At 35.2% G+C, this 26,919-nt stretch overlaps 1 pseudogene; it reads left to right on the forward strand.

Annotated features, from left to right (window-relative positions):
* Nucleotides 1–20,445: 20,445 nt before the first annotated feature.
* LOC140505376 (caspase-9 pseudogene) lies at nucleotides 20,446–21,771 on the forward strand (annotated as a pseudogene).
* Nucleotides 21,772–26,919: the final 5,148 nt, after the last annotated feature.

A 26,919-nucleotide genomic window follows, 5' to 3' on the forward strand; every position in this document is an offset into this window, starting at 1 on the left:
AGATCTGACCATGTCATTCCCTTACTCAATAAACTCCAGTGACATTATTTCCAGGATCAAATAAAAATCCTCTGTGTAGCATTCAAAGCTCTTCATATCTACACTTTTCCCATACCTTTCTAGTCTTCTTACATCTTTACCTCTCAACATATTCTGTAACCTAGTAACATTGGGCCCTTTGTTGTTCTGTGGGGGAAAAATTTCAGTCTTTCTCACTGGTTATTCCCCCTTGCCTAGAATACTCTCCTTCCTCATCTCTATCTCCTGAATTTTTTGTTCCAACTAAAATTTCACCTTCTTCAAGATTTTCCTGATTCTGTTTAATGCTTGTGCCTTTTCTATGTTATTTCTAATTTATCCTGAAAATAGAAATGTTTTTATATAGTCATTTGGAACTTATCTCCTCCTTTGTGGAACATTATAAATGCTTACTACACACTTGAGGTTGAGAAAATGGAAAGCTAGGATACTTAAGAGAACATGTATGTCAGATCTCCTCATTTTAAGAATAAAGGTAGAGAGAGGGAGCTTATGAGTTAGGCACTAAACTCATTGCAGAAGGAAGGAAAATATCCTGGCAGTTAGTAGATAAAGACCACAAAAATATGGATTGGATAAGAAATTTGAATAGCATCTCAAAGGATAGGTGATTGAATGGGAGAAGTAAAGAGAATCTAGAAGTGGCAATGAAGAAGGAGTATAGTCTTCCCCATAACAACTGGTCAATAAGCAGTTATGTGACTAGTACATGAAAAGATAGCCAGGGACACAGAGGCATTAGACTAGCACCAGTTCTCACTAAGTATCAGAAAATGGAAAGCAAGAAGCAATGGAGATATAAAATAAAATGTTTGTTAAATATGGTGTGGTACTTCCAAAGGACTCAGAGGAAAAGTCAGCTAGATTGGGATATTAGAATGGTAAAGTTGGAGTAGATGGAAAAATGGGTAGGAAAGCCGGGATAAGGGAGGAGTACTTATGCTTGAGCAATCAAGGTGTTCAGTATTACTTCAATAAAGAGAGGGAAAGAGCATGGGAGAATACTAACTAATGTGAAATGTGACCAGAGAGACTATCAATGGATGAGAAGACTACTGATGAAGCCAGGTTATTACAAGATTCAAGGTCAGCCTTCTGGGGATTTGCCACCTCATGGCAGGCAATGTTGCTGTGTCCTGGGAGACATCAAAAAGCCACCCTAATGAGCTGGTCATGTCAGAAGGCAAGAGATCTTATGGGAATATTCAGAAACCCATTCTGTTGCAATAATAATTTTGGGGTATTGGGGCATTAACATAAACTACGTTTTGAGTTTGTTTTAAAAAACTCTTAAGGTAAGGTATGTGAAGGGTATTGAAAGCAAGTAGTAATCTATAAATATAAGTATTTTAATGATCTGGTGCTTCACTATGGTATAGAGGTGATCCTTGGCTCTCAAAGGATATGCCAGTATAGCATAAGCTCTGACAGGTCCTAACAAATTAGAATAATTTCAGGTATGATTCTATTGATAAAATGCATGCCTGATAAAAGAGGACCATCTAAAATAAATTTGAAGAGGCTTATCACCAGAAGGATGGTCACTAAGCAATGCTTTTTTTTGTTCACAACTCATGGAATGCAGTTAATTAGAAAGAGTAGATGTGAACTGCTTTAATGAAGAGAGTATCTACATCAATAATTACCTAATTTAAATACTGAAGTATAATTACTAATATTAGACACCCAAATGAAAAAACGGGAAGTATGTCAAAAGTAAAACAAGATAGAGAATGGAGACAAAAACATGGAGTAAATATGTATGAAAAAAAGAAAAGGGGTAAAGAATTGCAGTTAAAAGTAAAGTCCTTATGTTAAAAAATACTAAGTCCTTTTGAAAGAAGGATGCAATATGATACTAAAGCTTGAAAGCTGAAAAGCAAAAAAGGAACTATTTGGCAAGAGATCAAGTGTTAGGAAAAGTTTTTTGAGTTATCAAGTATGTATTGATTAAAGAAAGTCTACAAATTTCATCAGGGAACAGTTGTTACTTATGGGAGTACAAGGTCATTATCTGGCAAATAGTTCAATAAAGCAGCAATGTTCTAACACATGATATTGTGACAAGATTTCAGCATAGCTGTTGGTCAATCAGAATTTCTCAATAACCCTTTATAAAATACACTATAATCATACATGCAATAGATTGTAAATACGCATTCAAGAGACTGTAAATACACATGGAGATTATGGGCCAAATAGTTCTATAAGGCTACATACATATAAAACTTTGAGTTTTAATTATGGATGTATTTATAAAATGCCAAAATTGTTGATGTAACCAATTCAATGAAAAGGACAATATATCTCTGTAGTGAAAAAGATCAATGATTTGACTGATTTTCTCTAGTAGATCTGCTTCTGATTCTCTGAACATTACCACCATGCTTAAGCTGCCTTCTTACACTGGAAGTCTACTCAGTCCTTTTGGTCTTCTCATTGTGGAGAGTCTCTGCCCCTGTTATCCTAGTTGATGAGATTTATTTTCTTTTTCCTCAATGAACTGGTTGTTCTGGCTTCAAAAAGAAGAAAAGAGGAGTAATTGAAATTTAAGGTTTAAATAGTATTTCACTTGTATTTCCTCACTTGGTTCTCATAAGAACATGTGAGTTAAGTACTATAGGAATATTTATATTTTGATTGTGAGGAACTAAGGCTCTGAGAGGCTGAATGATTTACCAGTGATCAAAGGTGTGTATAAATATCCCCTGAACCTCTCACTTCTCCCTGCTCTTCCACCCTACACATTGCAGACATTAAATTTCTTGAATCACACTTCTTATTGTGTCATTCTTTGCTGGCTTATTATCCATCTAATCTAACTTTGAATATTATTCCCTACGGCACTCTTCTAAAACCTCTTCTTTGTTTTCACTACACTTTTAGTGACTCCACTATCTCCTACAGATTTAACTATCATCTCATTGCAGATGTCTCAGAAATCTCTATATCCTGTCTCAGTTTTCCCCCTGAGTTTCAGTCCTGGGTTGTCCAATGCAGATTAGGCATTTCAAACTGTATGCCCCAGAGATATCTCAAACTCCACATGTCCAACAGAGAACTCATTATCTTTCCCCCCAATGCCATCAATCAGTTCACTAGCATTTATTAAGTGCCTACTATGTCTCAGACAATATGCTATGTGCTTGTGATTCAAAGAAATAAAAAAACAACAGCCCTTGCTCTCAAGGAACTCATAGTCTAATGGGCAAACAACATGCAAACAACTATCTTCAAACAAGACATATATACATAAATATATACATATATGTATGTGTGTGTAAATATAGATATACACATATGAATTAAATATACATGAATATATAATTCATACATGAGTATGTAAATATATAATGAATATATGATATACGTATGAAAAATAGAAGTGTCAATGCAAAATCATTAAGATTACAGAGAACTGATAAAAGCTTCTTGCAGAAGATGGGACTTTATCTGACACTTGAATGAAGCTGAGGAAGATAAAAGAAAGAAATGAGGCCAGAAAGCATTCCAGGCATGGTGGATAGCCAAGGGCAAATGCTTCGAATTGGGAGATGGAATGTTGTGTTTGAGGAACAGCCAGGAGGCCACAATCACTGCATTTGTATTGCAGACTAAGTGGAAGGAAGGAAGGTAGGGAAGGTAAAATACTGAAAAGGAGAAAGAGGCCAGGTTATGAAGGGCTTTCAAAACCACAGGATTTTATACACAAATATATATACACACATATGTATATATACATATATGTACATATATGTATATATACAGAGAGAGAGATGCTAAAGATAGAGAGACAGACAGATGTATACATACATACAAAGAATTAAATAATTCCCACTTTCCAGGAGCTTAGCTTTTAATGGAGTCATTAAAAGTCCATTTATAAGTTTATGCAAACTAAATAAAAACAAATTTAAGGCACTTAAATATTGGATAGGGAGGAGACTAGCACTTGTGGAGATCAGGAAATGCTTAATGCTGAAAGTAGCACTTGGGTTGCATCTTGAAAGAAAAGAAGCAGTCTATGAAGGAAAGAAAAAGGATTGTATTGCAAGAATGGGGACAGTCAGTGCAAAGACATTGGGATGGGAATGGGAGTACTGCATATAAGGAAGTGACTGAAGGATAGTTTGGCTGCATCACAAAATACAGGGGAAGGAAGAGGGAGGAATATGCAATAAGGTTAAAATGATAGGTTAAGGTCAGGTTGTGAAGGGCTATAAAAACTAAACAGAGGAATTTATAAACTACATTAGAAGCAGTAGTGAGCCAGTGCTGCTGATTGAGGAGGGCAGTGACGTGGTCAAATCCATGCTTAAGGAAAATCTATTTGGACGTGATGTGTAGAACAGAGCACACTAGAGATAGACCTGACACAAGGAGACTAGTTAGAAGGACATTGCAATCATCTAACCCAGAGGTTATAAGGGTATAAAATAAGGCTGACTTCTTGTGATTAGAGAAGAGTTAGATGCAATAGATGTTATGGAAGCAGCAATGGTTGGAGTTGACAGTGGATTAGGTACATGGGATGAGGACGAGTTCAAGATAATATTAATGTTACAAAGCTGAGAAACTGGAAAAGTGGTGGTGCCTTCAACAGATATAGGGAAGTTTGGAAGAATAACGTTAAGTCCTTATCACCTCATATCTGGACTGTTGCAATATGCTGGTTATTCTTGCTACAAGTCTCTTTCTACTCTAGTTCATCAAGCGCTCGGCTGTCAAATTGATCTTTCCAAACTTTTAAAATTTTATGTGACCAAAATTATTCATTGGGAATACTTGCTATTGTCATTATAGCATTAGTAAAGCATTTGACAAAGTCTATTGTGCTTCTTCAATAAACTCCAGTGGCTCCCTATTATCTCTAGGCTATATGTTAAAACCTCTAGTTTTGAAAGCCCTTCATAATCTGGCCCCTTTATACCTTTTCAGTATCTTACACCTGCCACTAAGGATTACCTCCAACCCTGTATGTATCTTATATGTACGTAGTAGTTTGCATGTTATATCCCCCATTAGCCTATGAGTCCCTTGAAAGCAAGTACATCCTCCCCTTCCCTCTGCCTTGTATCCTCAGTGGCTTAGCATACTTTCTGGTGCATGGCAGTCATATAATAAATGCTGTTGCCTCAACTATTAAAATTGGACGCTCAAAATTCCATATGCTGTCTGGCTGGCACAAAGTAGAATTAGACCTTTATTCCAGACATTGGACTTCTATTGATACAGCCTAAAACCGCAATTGTCTTTTAGGCTGGTATATCATACTGCTGATTCATGTGATTTCTAATAGCTAAAATTCTGCAGGCCTTCCCTGCGGTGTGATCTTTACCTGAATAAAGCTGTAACATCTGATTATTGCTAGGTAGTAGAGCACAGAGTCATAACAGTAATTTGAAATTCTTCAAGCTTGTAACGTTTTGTATTACTGATGCAATTTCTATTAACTCTACATCCTTGAAAACAAAACTATAAAACTCTACAGGCACAATTTGTAACTTTTGGAGAATGTAGTTAAATCTGCATCATAAATCCACCCTTTATTTCAGTGAAATTGAGTCACATAAATTATGTTCAATTCAATCTTTAAGTCATTTAAGCCTAAAAATGATTCAAAATAACTGGTTTATTTAATCTATTATTCATTTTGTTTTAAAGATGAAGACAGGCTAAATTACCTCAGAAAGAAATTAGCATGTTTCATGAAGGAATATAATCCAGCACTTCTAAGATTTTTGCCATTAATGGCAAGGTCAGATGTGGTACTTTTTGCTCTATTGATTCAGAGATTCATGACCCAAGTGAGGTCACTGCTTATGCACAGAGTACAATTAAATCAAGGTTAGACAAGCAGAATTCACAAGTACAAGATATTATACCAAGAAATTGCATATAACTGGTGAAATTTACTTTAGTACCATTCTTGATATTTCCCCTACTATCCAAAAGTATTATGTTACCAAAAAGTTGTTAATTGAAATACTATATTAAATTTGATGTATAGAAACTAAAATTAAATCATTTTGGAGCTTAGAGGTGGTTTAGGGAATCAACTAGTTCAAATCCCTTATTTTACAAATGAGGACAGAATATATACTATTTATTACTGTGACAAATGTGAGTGATATCTACATGTTACTTAATTCCCTGGGAATAAATGCTATTAAACAAAAGATTTTTCTAATATACATTTAAATTATTTGTATAAAAGTAAAATCTACTAAGAAATTTCAGACCTTCTTAATAAAATTAGACATGCTTGAGATGTGATTAGCAAATGAAAGATTTCATGTTTCAAATGTCTTCAGAAAATAATGGATAGTCCTTCTAAAGAATGCTGAAATAAAGCAAGTTGATATATTTCAATGAACAAACATAAACTAAAATAACTTATGTAAAAGCAATATTTCTTTCCCAACTGTGTTTGGTTTTAAAATGTCAAGAATCTGATACGTAATTAAAAAGTGAAAGCACTTAAAAATTGTAATGCTAAAGTCAATGGATGGGTCTTCTTGGAGGAATTCATCTATATAAAGTGATGAATATTTTAATGTCTCCTTATCAACATTATTTCTAAGTATGATCATAGAGTTTTCAAAATGGGATTTTGGGTCAAATGAATGAGTAATGATCTTCTTGAATCTTTGTTATGAATTATAAGATAAGCACATTGTAGTGAGCTCATCTTATTACAATGACACTGACCTCACTAACTAATGCCAATGGAAGTATATAAAACACATTGAACTCTTCCACTATTGCATCAAAATCCTTCCTCTTCAGAGGAGATGTGTGTTAGTAGAACTGTGGTGATGTAGATTAGATGCAGTTGCTTATCTTTTCTTCAGCCTCTCATATGAAAAACTATTGCCTAAACACTACTATTATCAAAATGATTCTTTCACAAAACAACTGAAATACAAGTGTTTACAACTGATTTTGCAATGTTTAATAGTTTACATTTTCAAGAAATGCTTTCTTTCAAATTTCTCTATACACATTTCTTCAGGGAATTCATTCATCTACTTGGTTCAACTATTACAACTACACATGATTCTCAAATGTCTATCTCCAATCCTGGTCCATCAACTAAGGTCCAGGCTTTAATTCCAAGTACCTGATGGACATCTTAACATTTTATCATCACTTCAAATTTCACATATCCACAACTGAATCATCTTTCCCAAAACAGTTCCCTTTGCTAATTTCATTGTTTTCAAAGGCATGACCATTTTCTCAGTTGCTTCAGTTCAAAACCTCAGGGTTATCTTTGACAAATTCTTTTCTATTCCATCCAATCAGTCATCATGTCCTGTCCATTTTCTCCCCTTGAGAGGCCTATTGAATTTGTTCCTTCTTTTCTTTTCCAGTGCTCTCATAGAATCGCATGCTCTGCAAGACTTAAATGTTATCCTTTTTTTTTTTTTTTTGGAAGATCAGACTGATTGAAGTGGGAATACTTGTTATTGTCATTAGAGTATGCCTAAATTTTAGTACAGCATTTGACAGAGTCTATTATGCTATTCTTATAGGCAAGCTGGAAAGATCTGGTAAAGTTAGGTGAATCTAGAATTCAAGCATTTGTAACTCAAGCATTCCTAACCTGTGGTCTACAGACTCACAGAGCTTCTATAAATAGCTTCCATGGATAAATTTCAAAGGGTTCATAAATCTGAATGAAAAAAAATCACTTAAACTTTCTGTAGCCACTAACTTTATCACTTTCATTTACATTACATTTACCATTTCCTTAAATTATGGATGTAGGCAACAAGCCATTATTCTGAATAGGGCTCAATAAGCTTAGTTAGGCTACCAACACATTACATAACACATTAAAATGGTTAAGAATCCCTAGGAAAAAAAGGTATACCAGTGCATTGCTAGTAGAGCTGTGAACTAATCCAACCATTCTGGAGAACAGTTTGGTACTATGCCCAAATGGCTACATATGTATATCCTTTGATCAAGCAATATTGATCCTGGGTTTACACCAGAGTTTTTAACAGGGGGAAGAACCCATATGCATAAAAATATTTATTACAGCTCTTTTTGTTGTGGCAAAGAATTTCAAAATAATGGATGCCTATCAATTAGAGAATGGCTGAACAGTTTATGGTATATGGATCTGTTGGAATACTATTTTATGATGAGGATAATTTCAGAAAAAGCTGGAAAAACTTATTTGAACTGATGCAAAATGAAGTAAGCAGAACCAAGAGAACAAGCAATACAGTAAAAACAGTATTGTAAAAATAAACATCTGTGAAATACTTAGTAACCCTGATCAATACAATGATCCACCACAACGCCTAACAACTCACAATATATAATGCTATCCACTTCCAAATGGTGAACTGATGGATTCAAAGTTCAGACTGAAGCAATTTCCCCACTGTTTATGTACTTTGGGGGGGGGGGGTGGAGGAGGGGGTGGGATATGCCTAATGGGGAAATGTTTTGCATACCTTTTATGTATAGTGTGTATATTATTTCTTGCCTTCTCAATGGGTAGAGGAGGGGTTAAAGGAAGAGAATTCAGAGCTGAAAATAAAAATAAAAATTTTGAAAAAGAATCTCTGATCTAATTGGCCAAATGCCAATTTTGGAAAAAGCTATCAGGAGTTCCCAGTAATTTCTGCTTGATGCTGTGATTTTTAAGTATTTTGTCAGTTACTTTCTTCAAGACATAGATGATATGCTCATTTGCAGATGATATAAAACAGAGAGGGAGAGCAAATGTATTGGATGACAAAATTTTCATGGACTAACAGCTTGGATTAAATCTAATAAGATGAAATTTAATATGAATAAACATTAAATCTTATTTTCAAAATTTTAAAATTAACTTCAAAAATATAAATAGGAAGAACTTGGTTAGAAATTTTTTTGAAAGAGGATGGCGATTTTAGCGAACTAAAAGGTCAATATGAGTTCATGTTGTCATATAATTTCCACAAAAACATAATGAAATCTTAGCCTGCATTGAGAAAAGCATAGTTTCTAGGATGGGGAGGAGATAACAACTTATTTAGACCACATCTAGACCATTGTGTTCAGTTTTGGGCTCCACATTTTAGGGAGGACATTGAAAACCTAGAGAGTATGGAGAATATGTCCATTCTTCCCACTACAATAAACTATATTTCTCAAAATACGATTAACAACAATAAGTCTAGAGAAAGAAATTAAAAGAGTAAGGGTAGGTAAAGAGGAGCTAAAACTATCTCTGTTTGCTGGAGATATGATGATATACTTGAAAATCCTACAGAATCAACAAAGATACTAATTGAGACAACAGCTTCAGCAAAGTTGTGAGGCATAAAATAAACCTTCAAAGATCAATAGCTTTTACATCTAACAGTAATAACAATTAAATAAAAAAGGACTCCCATGTACAAACATATTTATATCAGCTGTTTTTGTGGTGGTTAAGAATTGGAAATTAAGAGGATGCCCATCAATTGGGGAATGGTTGAGCAAGTTGTGGTATATGAATGCAAAGAAATACTATTGTGCTATAAAAAATTGTGATGAAGCAGATTTCAGAAAATACCTGGAAAAATTACAGGAACTGATGCTAAGTGATATAAGCAGAAACAGGAGACACCACAGACAGTAACAGCAACATTGTGCAATGATCAACTATGATAGAATTAGTTCTACAGTACAATGATCTAAGGCAATTCCAAAAGACTCATGATGGGAAATGCTATCCACATCGAGAGAAAGAACTATAGAGTTTGAATGGAGATTGAAGCATACTATTTTCTCTCTCTTTTTTCTTTCTCATGCTTTTTCCCTTTTGTTCTGTTTCTTCTTTCACAATATAAATAATTTGGAGATATATTTGATATAAGTATACATGTACAGCCTACATCAGATTGTTTGCTATCTTGAGGAGAAAGGAAGGGAAGGAGGGAGGAAGAAAAAAATTTGGAACTCAAAATCTTATAAAAGTGAACATTGAAAACTATCTTTACATGTAATTGAAAAAAATAAAATGCTATTCAGTGAAAAAAAGAAAATGAAGGACAACCACAACCTTGGTCAAGTCATGGAACCTTTTTCATTCTGTTTCCTCCCTGTAAAAGGGGACTAACAGTAGCACTTGTATCCTAGGGTTATTGTCAGGAAAAAATAAGATAATATTTGTAAATCACTTTTCAAAACTTAAAAGAATTAAGTAAATGCAAAAAAATAAAATCCAGAAATCAGAAATAGCAAGGGAAATCCTATTACCAATAACTACAAAAAGCATAAAATATTTGGGGATCAACCTATCAAAACACACATAGGACTTGTCTAGATTTGATTACAAGGTTATTTTTAAAGAAATAAAAACAACTTAAATAGCTGGAGGGCTATTTGATGCTCATGGATCGGCTGTGCAAATATAATAAAAATTACAATAGTTCAAAATTAATTTTTGTTTTAAATATTACACCAATCCAATTGTCAAGGGAATACATACAGAACTTGATACAAATAAAAATTTATTTAAAAAACTCAGAAGTCAAGAATATCAAAAGAAATGTTAAAAAAAGTATTATGGACAAACAAAGGAAATGGCACTTCCGGACATCAAACTATATTATAAAACAGCTCTTATCAAAGCCATCTGGTATTAGCTTTTTAAAAAGACAGATAATGAAAAATAATATCTAAAATATTAGATAAGGGGAAATCCAAAATATTGGAAATTATCCAGTGCTTGATAAAGTGGAAAACAAATTACCTAGAGGGAAATTCTTATTTCTTAAAAACTGATGGAAAAACTCGAAAGTAGAATGATGGAAATTAGGCTTAGACAAACACCTTAAATCATACTCTAAAATATATTCTGAATGCATATACAATCACAATATTAATGATCATACCGAAAAAAATAGGAGAGGAAGAGATCATATATTTCTCATAGCTATGGAAAGGAAATGCATTCTTAACCAAATGAGAGATAGAGGTAATCAGAAAAAACAGATAACTTGATGCATTAAACTGAAATGCGTAGTCAAAATTAGTGTACCTAAGATAAAAAGAAACATTTAAATGGGAAAGAGGGTGCCATTTCCTTCTCTAGCTTATTTTACAGATGAGGAACTGGGGTAAAAAAGATTAAGTGACTTGCCCAGCATCGCACAGCTAGTAAGTGTCTGAGGCCAAATTTGAACTCAGGAAAATGAGTCTTCTTGACTTCAAATCCAGCACTCTAGCCTCTGTGCTACCTGGATGCCTCCCAAAAAGAGAATTATTGATTCATTATTTAGAGCTGCCCAGGACCACCCCAGTATCTCTACTAATAAAACCCCAAATGGGGTCAAGAAGAGTGAGACACAACTAAAATGACTGAGAAACACTTACATTCACAAAAATCTTTACTAGCCAATAATACATCTGGGAAATATGTAGGGATTTTAGTAGAGTGCAAGCTCAGTATGAGTGAAAAGTGTGTTATGAAAGAAATAAAAGGTAATTAGATTGTACTAAGTAAAACAAATCATCCAGGACTAGGTCAATGATAGTCCTGTTTTACCGTGCCCTAGTTAGACCATACTTTCAGTAGTGTGCTTAGTTCCAGTCTCCACATTTTTAGAGAGGACAATAATAAACTAAAGAATATATAGAGGAAGGATATCAAATTAAATACTATTAGACAGTGCCATATGAAGACTGGCTGAAAGAACCAAGGATATTTGGTTTACACTTTGGAAAAGGAGACTTAAGATACACAAATCAATTACCTTCAGGTATCAGAAGGGCTACCACTTAAAATTTTTGCTTTGCCCCAGATGGCAGAAGCAGAGCAATGGGTCAAAATTTTAAGGAGGCAGATTTAAGTTTGATATAAGGAGATTTCCAGAGGTAGAATAGCTCCTTCTGGAGGTAGTGAGTCCACTCTTACTAGAGGTCTTCAATAAAATGCTGGTTGATATTTTGTATCATATACTTTAGTGCCAATTTTTGTTCGGGTACAGGTTAAACTAGGTGGTTTCCTGGATTTTTTTCCATTCTCTAAGATTCTGTGATTCTGCAACTTAACAAATTAAAAATGATGGTGAATGCCATTCTTTGAAAAAGTTACAATTTTTGCATTTCTGTGATTTAATCAAATTCTTTCAGGATAAAGAATATTCATTTCTGTGGCAGATCCTTCATATTTATCATCCAAGTCATTTTGACATTATTCAAAAAAGTTTTAGAGTATTTTGCATGGATAAGGTTGAGATTATGAACAAACTTCAAAAGAGATCAAAAGCATTCATTTTCATTATTTTCTATCAGTGATTTGTGAGTCTCATTCTACCTATCAGACACTTTTCAGGTTAAAATTATATTATCTTCACAAATATTGAAAGATATGTTTCTATAATGGTACAAGATGTTATTAAATATGGCAAGTTTCTTGTAGTGCTGTATTATTGCTTAAAGATCATAAATATTTTCAAGTTAAAAAGGATTCCTGAAAATATCATGATTTTTTTAATAATATAACTTTTGGGGATTTGAATGAGCCACCTAAAGCTGATTCCACAGCTAAAGTATAGGAATGTTCTTTAATTATTTTGACCATAACCTTTGATTAAATCTATAAATTGTGGTTTACAATGGCACAATTTGAGGTCACAATCATAAAGTAGGTATAACAAGGTGGACTGATACTTTTCCTTTGTTCTTCAAATAGGCAGGAGACTACAGCCCCACTATTTTGACCCTGGATCAACTTAGGGTCTTTTCATCTTTGGGTGCTGTTATAAACAGTTCCTGTTCATCCACCAAAGGCATTCTTTTCTTTAAAACTTTATGGTCAAATTCCACAGATTCCAGAATCTTCTTAAGAATTAAAAATTGAACATTTGGCATACTGAATCCCACTGTATAAGCAGATAGTTTTGCTGGAGAAAGAGCAAACACAAATCTCCAAAAATAATATTATTCAATTAAAAATAAAATTTTTCACAGTAACCTTAACAATCACATGTTCACATATTGAGAGTTTTACTAGACCTTTGAGGTCATGTAATCAAATTCCTTCATCTTCTTTTACAAATGTGGAAACAGAGGCCCAGAGAAGCTAAATTACATGCTCAAAGTCACATTAGAATGAAGTGGCATGAGTAGTAACCAAACCTACCTTCTCTGACTCAAAATCTAGCCCTAGTTCTACTTCAGAATATACAAGATACAAATACACTGTGCTAAATAGAAGGGAATGAAGTTGCTTCTTTTCATACAGTTAAGATTATTAACAAAAGATCACAAAGACTGCCCAACTCCTAGTATAGAAAAGAAAGGAGTAGACAGGCAGACAAGTTGCTCACTCTTCTGGCTCCTATCTAGGGGCTCCTTCCTACAGAGAAAATAAAAGTCACTACTGTATCCTCAAGATAACAGTGGAAAACAGTATGGCTTTTGGAACCAGAGGACTTGACTTCAAACCCTGCCTCAGATGTCTACGATTTTTGTGTCCTTAGGCAAGTCATTTAACTTCTTTGGGCCTATTTGTGCTTAAAAAAACCTACAAAGGACACTAATCCTACATAGAGGGATCTTTCTTAATGTCATAAAAAGTAAGCATCTATAAACAAAAGCAAGTATCATAAACAATGAGGAGACATTAGGCATTTTCCCAATGAATATAAGAGTAAACCAAGCACTCCTACTTTCTGGAATATTATCCGATATTGTTCTAGAAATGCTAGCAATAGACATAAGAATAGAAAAAGAAACTAAAGATATAAATAAATAGAGGAAACAAAACTATCCCTATTTACTGATGGCATGATGGTTTACTTAGACAAATCTGGGAAATAATCAAAGAATTTAATTGAGACAATTGCTTCACCAATATTGCAAGTTGCAAACTCAGTCCTCCCAAATCAACGTGATATCTATTTAATAACAACCAAATATAGGAAAAAATAAAAAAGAAATCTCACTCAAGAGAAGTACAAAATACATAAAACATTTAAGAATCAATCTATTAAACTGGCAGCAGTGGTCATTCCAGACTTTTCAGCCCATGGACATCAGAGAAAACTTAGAAGGTCTATGAGAGGGGTCTGTTGGAATTGAGAGAAACACAATCCAGCATAGGGCATGCCAATACAACTCCAACTCCAGTAAACAAGGAGCAGGCCTTGGGAGTGACTGAATTGCCAGCAGCAGCGGCAGCAGAAGTGGCAGCAGCTGCTCCTGGAGCTATCAGGCCACTATTTCAACTACCAGGAGCCAAGATGGCAGACTAAGCAATAAGTGACTCTCATCCTCCTTTATTGACCTTGAAAAACCCAGAGAATATTGCCCCTGGAAAAATCTTGAAATAGTAGAGCCAGCAGAAAAACAAGGTATACCCGTCTTTTAGCTTGGGAAGCTAGGAGGATTAAGGGAAAGGTCACTCTCACTATGGCTGAAGGAGACCAGTACAGGATGGGAGGCATCCAAGCAAGCAAGTCAGTGGGAAGCCCTACCTCAGTAGACCAGTGGGACATCCTGAGCCCCAGAATGGTGGAGCAGGTAAGTGCCAACACCAGACACATACCAGCCACCACCATCAGCTCCAACTCAACACCAGGTAAACTACCAGCCTCCAGCTGCAAGCACCTGAGGCTCCAGAACATGAAACCAGTACCCAGGCCCCTAGTACCAAGTACAAGAAGCCTGTGACAGCACCCTTTATTCCCCAGAAGCAGAGATCAACTTTAAAAGGCAGAAAAAAGGCAAACAACATGAGCAAAAAACAACAAAGAAAAACAATGACCACAAAGAAGTATCTTGATGAGAGGGAAGATCAAAGTACAAATTCAGGAGAGGACAATATTGTCAATATACCTACATCCAAAACCTCAAAGGGGAATGTAAACTGATTTCAAGGCCAAAAAGCCTTCTTAGAAGAGCTCAAGAACTATTTTAAAAGTCAAATAAGAGTAGAAGAAAAATTGAACAATGACTTTAAAAATACAATTGACAAAATGAGGGGGGAAAGCACACTGAAAAAACCATTCCTTAAAAAGCAGAATTGGACTAATGGGAAAGGAGGTTAAAAAAAGATAACAGAAGAAAACAACTTGATAAAAATTAGAATTGGACAAGTGGCTAACGACTCTGTGAGACATCAAAAAAATCAGTCAAACAAAATCTAAAGAAGGAAAAACTAGAAGAAAATATAAAATACCTCACTGGAAAAACAACTGACGTGAAAAATAGATCCAGGAGAGATCATTTAAGAATTATTTTTAGAATTAGAATTATTTTTAGAATAAGAATTATTTATTTAGGTCTACCTAAAAGCCATAATAAAAAAAGAACCTGTACAGCATCTTTCAAGAAATCACTAAAAAAAATTGCCCTGAGGTCCTAGAAACAGAGGTTTAAAGAGTCATTGAAAGAATCCACCAATCACTTCCTGAAAGAGATCCCAAACTGAAAACTCCAAGGAATATTTTAGCCAAATTCCAGAATTATCAGGTCAAGGAGAGAATAGAGCAAGCAGGTAGAAAGAAACATTTCAAATATTGTGGAACCACAGTGAGGATTACTCAGAACCTTGAAGCTTCTACACGAAAAGATCAAAGGGCTTGGAATACAATATTCCATAAGGCAAAGGGGCTTAAATTCCAATCATCAACTACCCAACAAAATTGAGTATAATCTTTCAGGGGAGGAGACGAACATTCAGTGAAATGGGGTACTTCTAAACCTTGATGATGGAAAGATCAGAGCCCAGTGGAAAATTTGATCTTCAAATACAAGACTCAAGAGAGGCATAAAGAAATAAATAGGAAAGGAAAAAAACAAACAAACAATTCAATAAGGGTAAACCGTTTACATCCCTACATGGGAATATGATACTTATTGCTCTTGAGAACTGTATCTTTATTATGACATTTAGAAGGGCTATACATAGACAGAGGGAGTGGGTTTAAGATGACTTTGATGTGATGATAAAAAAAACCTAATTAAATGGTGAAAAGGAATTGCACTGGGAGAAGAGAAAAGAAGGAGGCAGAAAAGGGTAAAAATTATATCACATGAAGAGACACAACAGGAATAGAGGGAAAGAAAGGAGGGAGATGAACCTTAGTTGAACTTTACTCTTATCAGACTTGGCTCACAGAGGGAATAACATGCTCAGTTACATATAGAAATCTAACTTGTCCTATAGGAAGTAGGAGAGGAAAGAAAAGGGGGGGGAGGATAAAAGGGAGGGTAGATTGAAGGAGGCAGTGGTCAAAAGCAAAAATTTAGTAAGGAGGGAAAGGAGGAAGGGAGAAAGAAAAGGATAAATGGAGGAGGGAGGATAGGATGGAGAGAAAGAAACAGATAGTAATCATAACTGTGAATGTGAATGAGATGAACTCTTTCATAACATGGAAGCAGATAGCAGAATGGATTCAAAACCATAATCCTACAATATTTTGTTCACAAAAAACATATTCGAAACAGAAGGATGTACACACAGGGTAATGCTAAAAGGCTGGAGAAGAATACATTATGTTTCAGGTAAAATCAAAACAATCAGGTGTAGTAATCTTGATCTCAGACAAAGGAAAAGTAAAATTAGATCTAGTTAAAAGAGATAAGGAAGGAAACTACATCCTGCTAAAAGGAACCACAGACAATGAAGTAATATCCTTACTAAACATATTTGCACCAAGTGGTGGTACAAGCATCCAAATTCATAAAGAAGTTAAAGGAAATACAGATTAAAAAAAAAAAAACCCCTACACTAGTGGGAGACCTCAACCTCCTCCTCTGTATTAGCAAGGACCCTGACATACACAGGAGGGCCTACTGTATAGGTTTAGATCTGCTTTTCTAAAAGGAAAGCAACTTTTGAGGGGTCAACAATCTACTTTAATCAAACACATATATCATTCACTTACTTCAGGGGAAAAAGTCAGCACACTGAACTTCAGAGAAAATACAAACAGAAATTACAAACACAAAGACGAACAGATAGGACTTCCAACTGTATGGCCATAAGCCACATATATATCACAGATCAGCAGATAGATACAACTGTCTGACCATTGCATTCATACATAGTTACCAGAGAGAGGAGCACCAATATCTGGATTTTGAATGCTGGGGAGCCTAACAAACATTTCCAATGAGTAAGCCCCGAAGTAAAACCTTACCTTTGAGTATTTATACACTTTGCAGAGGTGGAGGACAGGACCTGCTGACCCAGTGCCCCAAAAGAAATTAACAAAAGGGATTGAGGCCTATTAATGGGTGGGGAAGATCTATAACTCTTCCCCTCACCTACCATTAACCTTACATTAACACTGCACCCTCTTAGAACTAGACAAATCTAACCATAAAATAAACAAGAAAGAAATGAAGGAGGTGAATAGAGATTTAGAAAGGTTAAAAATGTTAGACCTCTGGAGAAATTTGAATGGGATAGAAAGGAAAATATCTTTTTCTCAGTGGTACATGCCACTGACACAAAAATTTACCACACATTAGGACATAAAAACCTCACAGTCCAATGCAGAAAGGCAGAAATATTAAATGCATCCTTTTCAGATCATGATGCAATAAAAATTATATGTAAGAAAAGGCCGTGGAAAGATGAACTAAAAATTATTTGGAAACTAAATAATCCAGTCCTAAAGAATGAGTAGGTCAAACAACAAATCATAGAAACAATCAAGAACTTCATTCAAGACAATGACAATAAGGAGACAATATACCAAAACTTATGGGATGCAGAGAAAGTAGTTCTTAGGGGAAGATTTATGCCTCTAAAGGCTTACATGAATCAAACAGAGAAAGAGATCAATGAATTGGGCATGTAATTAAAAAAGATAGAAAAAGAATAAATTTAAAATCCCTAATTAAATACCAAATTAAAAACACTGAAAACAAAAGCAGAGGTAAATGAAATTGAAATTAAGAAAACTATTGAACTAATAAAGAAAACTAAGAGTTTATTTTATGGGAAATAACAATAAAATAGATAAACCTTGGTCAATTTGATTTAACAAGAAGAAGAAAATGAAATTACAAGCATCAAAAATTAAAAGGGTGAATTCACCACCAATAAAGAAGAAATCAAAACAATAATTAGGTGCTATTTTGCCCAACTGTATGCCAATAAATTTGACAATCTTAGTGAAATGGATGAATATTTACAAAAATATATATTGCCTAGATTAACAGAAGAGGAAATAAAATACTTAAATAACGCCATTTCAGAAAAAGAATTGAACAAGCCATCAATGAATTCTCTAAGAAAAAATCTCCAGGACCAGATGGATTTACAAGTGAATTCTATCACACATTTTAAGAAAAAGTAATTCCAATACTACATAAACTATTTGGGGAAAATAGGTGAAGAAAGAGTACTACCAAATTCTTTTTATGATACAAATATGGTACTTATACCTTAAATGAGAAGAGTCAAACCAAAGAAAGAAAAATATAGACCAATTTTCTTAATTAATATAGACACAAAAATTTTAAATAAAATATTAGTAAAGAGATTATAGCAATTTATCTCAAGGATAATGCACTAATGTCCAGGTAGATAAGAGTTTGGTATCCAATACATATAGACACCTAACAAAAATATGTAAGAGTAGGATCAATTTATTAAGTCAATAAAATTAACCCACCCCATCTAAAGTAAGTAATAAAATTCTACCCCTTAGTACCTTAACAAGGTGGAAATGCATAACAATTGAAGCAAATCAAAGGCATTCCTACAAAATATGAAAATAGTTTGGTTAATTATCTCTGATAAGCCACTGTGTGAACTGCAGTAATGTACAGAAAAAGTGTTCAGATTGGCTATGAAGACTTAGTCATATCTTGTGTGTCTTCTGTGAAATTCCAGATCACTGCAAAATCAAGAAAGAGAGATTTTAGTGGGCAGTACATGAGGGGAAAACATTTCAGCCAAATATCTTGAGGATTCACTTGAAGGGTGAGAACATTTTAGCTTCAGACTTGATCTCTAACTCCATCCTGCTTTGGCTGGACAAATTTGTGAGTTTCAAAGGATCCAGAGGATTTTGTAATTCTCATTAGCCCCCTAAGACAGCAGAGACTAGAAGTAATATAGGAATGCAAATACACGGCTTCGCAATAAATAATATAAAGGAGTTATATCACTCCTGAGCAGGGATTTCTTGAGTACCCTAGCAAGAGGAGAAATTAACTTCTAGTCAATAGTACTTAGAAGCTACTCTTTTTCCACATGTGCTTTCTCTAAGATTGAGCCCACTTCCTCCTAGACTCTGTATGAACTTGTGGGAGAATAGGTCACAGATTTGGGGAGGATTTTTTAAAACCAACTTTTCTTACTACATCCTTTTAATAAACATTCCTTTAAAGCAGTGCATAAATGTAATGGAATATAAATATACTTTAAGAAATTATGAGCATGATACACACAAGGAAACATGGAAAAACTAATTCTATGATGCAGAGTAAATTAAGCAGAGCCAGGAAAACAAATATACAGCTGTTACATCAACATATGTGTAGAAAACAACCACAAAAAAACCCACAAATACGACTACTATCAAATTATAAAGAACAAATTTTTCCACAAATGAAAAGAAGATAGCTCTCCCTGCTTATTTACAAAGGTGGGGTGTAGAACATATGATGCTGAATGTTTCATATAACAACAGATTGTACTTTTCAATGTATTAATCAGTTTGGCTGATTTTTTCTCTGCCTCAGTTTTTCTCTCTCTCTTTCTTCTTGTGCAAAATTCTCATGAGAGATGGTCCTCTGAAAGGGAAGATAAAGAAATATACAGAAGAAAAATTCAAAACAAAAGATATCAATAAATTTTTTCTTAAAGAAAATGAGAGATTTGTACCGGAATGTATTTAAATTGTATATAGCAGAAAATGTAACAGCATGGTATTGTGGAAAATGGATAGATTAAGGTTCAAATACTATCTCATATTTAAGAGCTATGTGTCCATGGACATGCCACAATCTTTCTGTGCTTTTATTCTTCATTAGTAACAAACTCATAAGGTAGTTATTGGGATTAAGTGGGATAATGTATATAAAGAACTTTATAAAATGTCAATGCTGTTTTTTAATAGAATAAGATATTTTAAAGTTGTTTTCCAATGACCCATTCAGCAGAGGTCCACCCTCACCCCTAGAAGGTGTTGGCCAGTATATTTTGTAATTCTAAAATATCTCATTTTTTTTAAAAAAGAGTTCTGATGGGAATCTTATCAGATATATAATGATAAAACAATGAAAGCCTGTGAAGGACATTAGCAGCATAATATACTTATAATACTATGTGCTTAACACGATGCTAAGTGTTTTTTTTATAAATATTATCTTATTTGAGCAGGCGGGTTAGCCCCGGGGGTCAGCAGACTGATCCCCTCAGCCCGGCTACCCCTGACTCGGACCATGGAGGAGGTTCAGCGGGAGCTCCTCCAGAGAAGTCTCCTGCGCCTGGTCTGGGAGCTGCAGGGGGAGCCGCTCTGGGATCTGATGCTGTCCCGGGAGCTGTTCACTCGCAACATGATCGAGGACATCCAGACGGCTGGTACTTGGAGAGACTAGGCTACGCAATTGATCACAGATCTTCAGACATGAGGGAGGCGTGCCCTTCCCACATTCATCTATTGCCTAGACGACACTGGCCCGCAGGCTCTAGCAACTCTCCTCCGTGAAAGTAATTCGACCCAGCAATTGGATCCCATTGACATCAAACCAATTGAAATAGTCAGATCTGGGAAACCAAGTAGTACTTATGTGAAACTTCCAGTGAGACCACTGCTCCCAGTCTCCCAAACCAACAAGAAAGAAGATCCAGGGGCATCATGCTTGGATGTAGCACAGGGTGCTGTGGCGCCTATACAAACCAGATATGGGAGAAACCCTGGTATAGTTGGACAGGTATATACTCTGAACTCAGACTCAGGCGGCTACTGCCTCGTCATCAACAATGTGGACTTCCATGCTTCCTCAGGCCTTTCTGTTCTAACAGGCTCCAACGCTGACTGTGAAAAGATTCAGAAACGCTTCCGTGCGCTACACTTTGCTGTGGAGGTTGAGTGGAATCTGAGCGGGAAGGCAATGTGAGTAGCTTTGCAGCAATTGACAGAGAGGGACCACAGGACCCAGGACTGCTGCGTGGTGGTCATTCTGTCTCATGGCTGTCAGGCCAGTCATATCCAGTTTCCTGGAGCCATATATGGCACAGACAGAGCCTCCATTTCAGTTGAGAGAATTGTAAACATCTTCAGTGGTTCCCAATGCCCCAGCTTGGGAGGGAAACCTAAGCTTTTCTTCATCCAGGCCTGTGGTGGGGATCACTAGACCATGGATTTCAGATGTCATCAACTCCCAAGGATAAGTCCTCCAGCAGTGACCCTGAGACAGATGCTGTGACCAACTTACCAACACCTAGTGACATCTTGGTGTTCTATTCTACATTTCCTGGTTTTGTCTCCTGGAGGGACAGGAAGAGTGGTTCATGGTACATAGAGACCTTGAATAGAGTCTTAGGGGAGTAGGCAGCTAATGAAGACTTACTGAGTATTCTTCTCATGGTGTCTAATGCAGTGTCTGCTAAAGGGAGGTACAAACAGATTCCTGATTGATTTAATTTCCTCCAGAAAAAGTTTTTCTTTAAAACCAAGTGAGAATGGGTACTGCTCTTCTTTCCTCCTACTTGAAACTTTCCTTTCTCTCTCTCTGGAAGCAGCCGCAGGCAAGGGCTCTGGACTTTCTTGCCTAGGAATGGGGAGGAGGTAGCTTGAACAACTTTCTGGTTTACTACACGTCACTGATACTGGAGCCGTTGGAGATGGCAACTTCCTGGCCTTTGGCTCACGAGCAGCAGCAGGTCTAGTAATGAGCAGAACTGGAGACTAAAAGGAGTGGAGAGAGAAGAACTATGGACATTCATGCCCACCTTAGTGTGGCTGTGTAGCTGGGTGACTTGGTTTCTTTAGAATTGCGGGCAGCAGACACCCAAGGAAGTCTCAACTCCTCAATAACTAAGATGGGTGCCACCAGGTCCTAGAAAATGGAAATCTGTGAGCTTGAAAAAGGCTTTAGAAATAGTTTATTTTTTCCTACAGTTTGTAGTTTTCATAAAAAAGAATTCTTTTATAAAAAAATATTATCTCATTTGGGGTTGTTGCTATTATTACCCCCCATTTTAAATTTAGGAAAAGTGAGTCACTTTATCCACTGTACCACTAGCTGCTACTAGTAGTCTGTAGCAAGATGGCATGGAAATTATATGAATAATTATAAAGGTGTCAGAGAATTTTTATCGCATTGACATAAAATAATATTTATAATGGGGCAGCTGGGTGGTGGAATGGATAAAACACTGGGCTGGAGTCAAGGAAATGAGTTCAGATCTGTCCTCAGACATTTATTAACTGTGGGACAATACCCAAGACACTTAACCTCCATTTGCATCAGTTTCCTCTTCTGTAAAATTGGAGTAATAATAGCACCTACCTCCCAGGACTTTTTTATGAGGATCAAATGAGATAATAATTGAAAATCCCTTAGCACAATGCCTGGCACATAGTCAGCACTATATAAATGTTAGCTATTTTAACAGGATATTAATAATTTTTGAGTCTGTGACATAATTCATAAAGCAATATTTCAGTGGATCTCTGATCTTTCTGGTACGGATATTCCCTTCACCAGTACAGACTGCAAACCATCCAACCCTTCTCATTCTTTATGATTTTTGTCCATATTCTTCCCTTCTTCCTCCACAAAAGATCCTCCCAATGTACTAGATGATTTCCTCTGTTTTTTTTCTTTAAAGTAAAGGGTGCTAGTGCAGAAGTTGGGTTATTCATCTATTATTTATCACATTCACTACATAACTAGCTCTATACTACACTTTTCAATCACATATTTGCTCAGTGATAGCCCTTACCTCAGTTCTGTCGGAGTAAAATAGATAATGGATCTCTGAGGGAATGCACATTTTAGCTTAGGATACCCCATATTAACATTATCAGTGTTATACTATATCTTTATTATTTTGCTAAACATTTTTTTCAGCTATATTTTTATCTGGTTCTGTCAAAGAGTTTTGCTGGCATGTGACCCAGGGTCCCTGTTAGATATACTAACTCAGTGTAGAGGCCATCAAACTTCTTATCACTGTCTGGGAATAATATTTTCTTCATCTCTTGATATCTTCCCTTCCAAAGATACTGATAAGGCAGTCTCTCAGTGTTTTCAAGATAACTTTGTCCCAGAATGATTTTTTTCATCGTGTTCTTGTTTCGGACCAGCCCCTTCTTCTGGTTTCATCTTCTTAAGCTTCACTTTATCTTCTTCATAAAGGACACTAAAAGTGAAAAGATCCAAATACGATGGGTTCCATTTTCATTGCAGACAATAGTAGATTACAGACACAGAAAATTATATTCTATTTTACATTTGTCTATCCTCCTGTCATTTTCAGCTTCGAATATTCTCAGAATAATTTGAGTCAATTTGATCTCAGACCTAGATTTCTATACACCTTTTTTCACTTTTGCTGCTATTCACTGTTTTATGAGATGTTACTGTTCATAATTGTTCTCTTTGTTTTGTAAGTGAGTCTTTATTCTAAGCTGATGGCCTTTTCTACCATCTCTCTCTACTTGGAAAGGAGATCAATTGTTTGCTGATTAAATTAGTTTCGTTTCCTTTTCATTTTCTGAGATTTTTAGGAAAGGGTGGTAATCAGCATCAGTGTTCTTACATTTCCCATTTTCTATTTTTGACATGTTTTACTTGAATAGTTGTTCATGATGTATTTTCTTCTTAACCCTTTAATTTTATATTGACCATGATCATTGCTCTAACTAGACAATGATCTGACTATAGAGAAATAGTTCATTCTTTGTGTTTCAGTTCTTTCAACGTGTCATTTTCTGTGATGTTAGTTAGTGTTCACTGTAACAAACATCTTCTGAAATTTCTTCTGGAAGAAAGTATGCATTATAGATTTCTGAGTTGTCCACCTGACATTAGTTTTATTTCTCAAAATTGAGCTATTCTGCCTTCATGGCCACCTTTGCATTGAAATCACTGAATATCAAAGTATATATCTGAAGGTCTTGTTAAGTTCTTCATTGAATTTATGTAACTCTATAGCTTCCACAATAGATACTGATGAATAAATGAAATAGATAGTCCTTTGCTCATCTTCATCATAACCACTACAAAAACAAATGTCCTGTAGGATGCATTGTTACCTCTAATGAAACTAACTACATCTCCTTTGTCTCTAAGGGAAACCTGTATTGGTTTTATTTGGCTGCAGCTTCCTTTGACTTTTGGTTTCACTAATAGAATAAAAATATGAATTTTGGTTTATCAGTTCATTCTCAATTATTTTATCAATCAATGTAGGATCAAGCAACTGAGAATACAGGTAAATGATTAAGAGATTGTGGTATTATGAACAAATATGAAAATAATGTGAAGTGTGAGGAGGTTCACAGTTTGTCACTTTGTTCAACTTTGCCTCAGATATAATGTGCATTTGTTACACAAGTTTTGATCACAGCGAGTTAAATATGACTATAGAAATATGAACCAGAATTTTAATAATCCAGAAACCAACCCCATTCTTCATTCTTAAATGCACATATTCTAAAATACGATCACTTTGATTAAAAGAGAGAAAGTGAAGTCACTTTACGAAGATTCTCTGTGGAATTTTAATCTGATTCTTCACAGTCATGATAAGTCAAGTAAAACAAATTACCTCTAAAATCAAGCAGTTGGTAACTGTGGTATTGGTGTATAAAGAGAGAGACAACACAGTTATATAAGTCTGTATCCAGACAGAATTACTTGTCAAATAGAAAAGTACAAAAAAGTTTGTTGTATATATAACACCTGGAGAATGGCCACATATTTGGACTTCAGAAAAATTACCCCATATTTCAGTATGTTATGTGTCATCGTCCAAGTAAAAAAAGTGTGAGACCCCACTGATGTAATTACTTTTATCAGCTATACAGAGCAAATATCAATAAAAAGACAAAGGTAGCAAAGGAAAGATAATATCCCCTTTTAAACATGACACTCCCTTATAGGTTAAAACATCAACAGCAGAGAAGAGCAGACACAAAGAATATGTGTGACCAAGGAAGGATATACACATCCATATCCCATGTGGTCCCAGAATATATATGAACAGAGAAAGTCCATATACACAATACTAAAGAACAGCTGAAAGTCCTCTGAGGATGATATTGTTTGCTTTCTACTGCTCTCTATTGGACAGTGTCTTTGCTGACCTCTAGGAGCACTATATCTGCTGAATACTGCATATCTTTGCATTAGGAATTGCATTTCCAATCTCCACTTGGCACTGCTTTGTTTCTCCTGGATTCCTAAATTTATAATTTCTACTGAACTTCATCTCTGCAAGGCTACCCACAGATTCTGGCCAGGTAACTAAAAACTTCTAATCAGAGTGTACTAGGCTAAAATTAAATCTATTCTTTTGACAACTTATATCTGATGGTAACATGAACTTCATTGCATCAGACACCTATTTAATTTAAGTTTAGAAAATTCCTCATCATAGCACTTTAAATTTATGGTTAGGGATTCTATACCTCCAAAATTCATTTTTAGGAAGCTATCCAAAAAATCAAGAAAAAATGAACCACAAATGTAAAGTGGAATCTGGCTCTACAAAGCTCACCAAATTCCCAAGATACTCCAAATCATTCCTTAAATGAGAGTGAGCAAAAATTAAACCTATGTTGAGAGAGTAATGTCATTCCTTCCACCTTTGTTTGCATGCCTAACTTTCTTAGATATATGCCCCAGAAACATATCCCGTTTATCTTTCTTTTTAATTTTCACATTAGTCATGTAAAGAAGAAATAGAACCAATGGGAGGAACTGTAATAAAGAAAAAAACAAAACAAAACAGAATATTATGCTTCTATCTGTATTCAGACTCCATAATTCTTTTTCTGAATATGGATAGCATTTTCCATCCCGAGTATTTTAGAGATGCATTACTGGGAAGAGCTAAGTCTATTAAAGTTGGTCATCACACAATGTTGTTATTACTGTATACAATGTTCTCCTGGTTCTGCTCACTTCTCTCAGCTCAGTTCATGTAATTATTTCCAGGTTTTTCTGAAGTCACCCACCTCATCATTTGTTAAAACAAATTAGTGTTTTATTATATTTCATATACCACAACCTGTTCAGCCATTCCCCAATTGATGGGCATCCCCTCAATTTCCAATTTTTGGACAGCACAAAAAGAGCTGCTATAAATGTTTTTGTACATGTGGGTCCTTTTCTCATTTTATGATCTCTAAGATACAGGCATAGAAGAGATATTGCTGGGTCAAAGGGTATGTACAATTTTATAGCCCTTTAGGTATAGTTCCAAATTGCCCTCCAGAATGGTTGGATCAGTTCACAACTCTAGCAACAATGCATTGGTATTCCAATTTTCTCACATCTTCTCTAGCATTGTAATTTTCCTGTTTTGTCATGTCAGCCAATCTGACAGGAGTCATGTGGTATCTCATAATTGTTTTGATTTGCATTTTTCTAATAAATTGTGATTTAGAGAATTTTTTTTATATGACTACAGATAGCTTTAATTTCTTCCTCTGAAAACTGCCTCTTCATATTCTTTGACCATTCATCAATTGGTGAATGACTTGCATTCCTATAAATTTGATACAGTTCTCTATATATTTTAGAAATGAGGACTTTATCAGAGACACTGGTTATAAAAACTGTTTTCCAGCTTTCTGCTGCCCTTCTAATCTTGGTTGCATTGACCTTGTTTGTGTAAAAACTTTTCAATTTAATGTAATCAAACTTAACTATTTTGCATTTCATAATGTTCTCTATCTC

This window comes from Notamacropus eugenii, chromosome 5 (assembly GCF_028372415.1).
Source record: "Notamacropus eugenii isolate mMacEug1 chromosome 5, mMacEug1.pri_v2, whole genome shotgun sequence".
NCBI lineage: Eukaryota > Metazoa > Chordata > Mammalia > Diprotodontia > Macropodidae > Notamacropus > Notamacropus eugenii.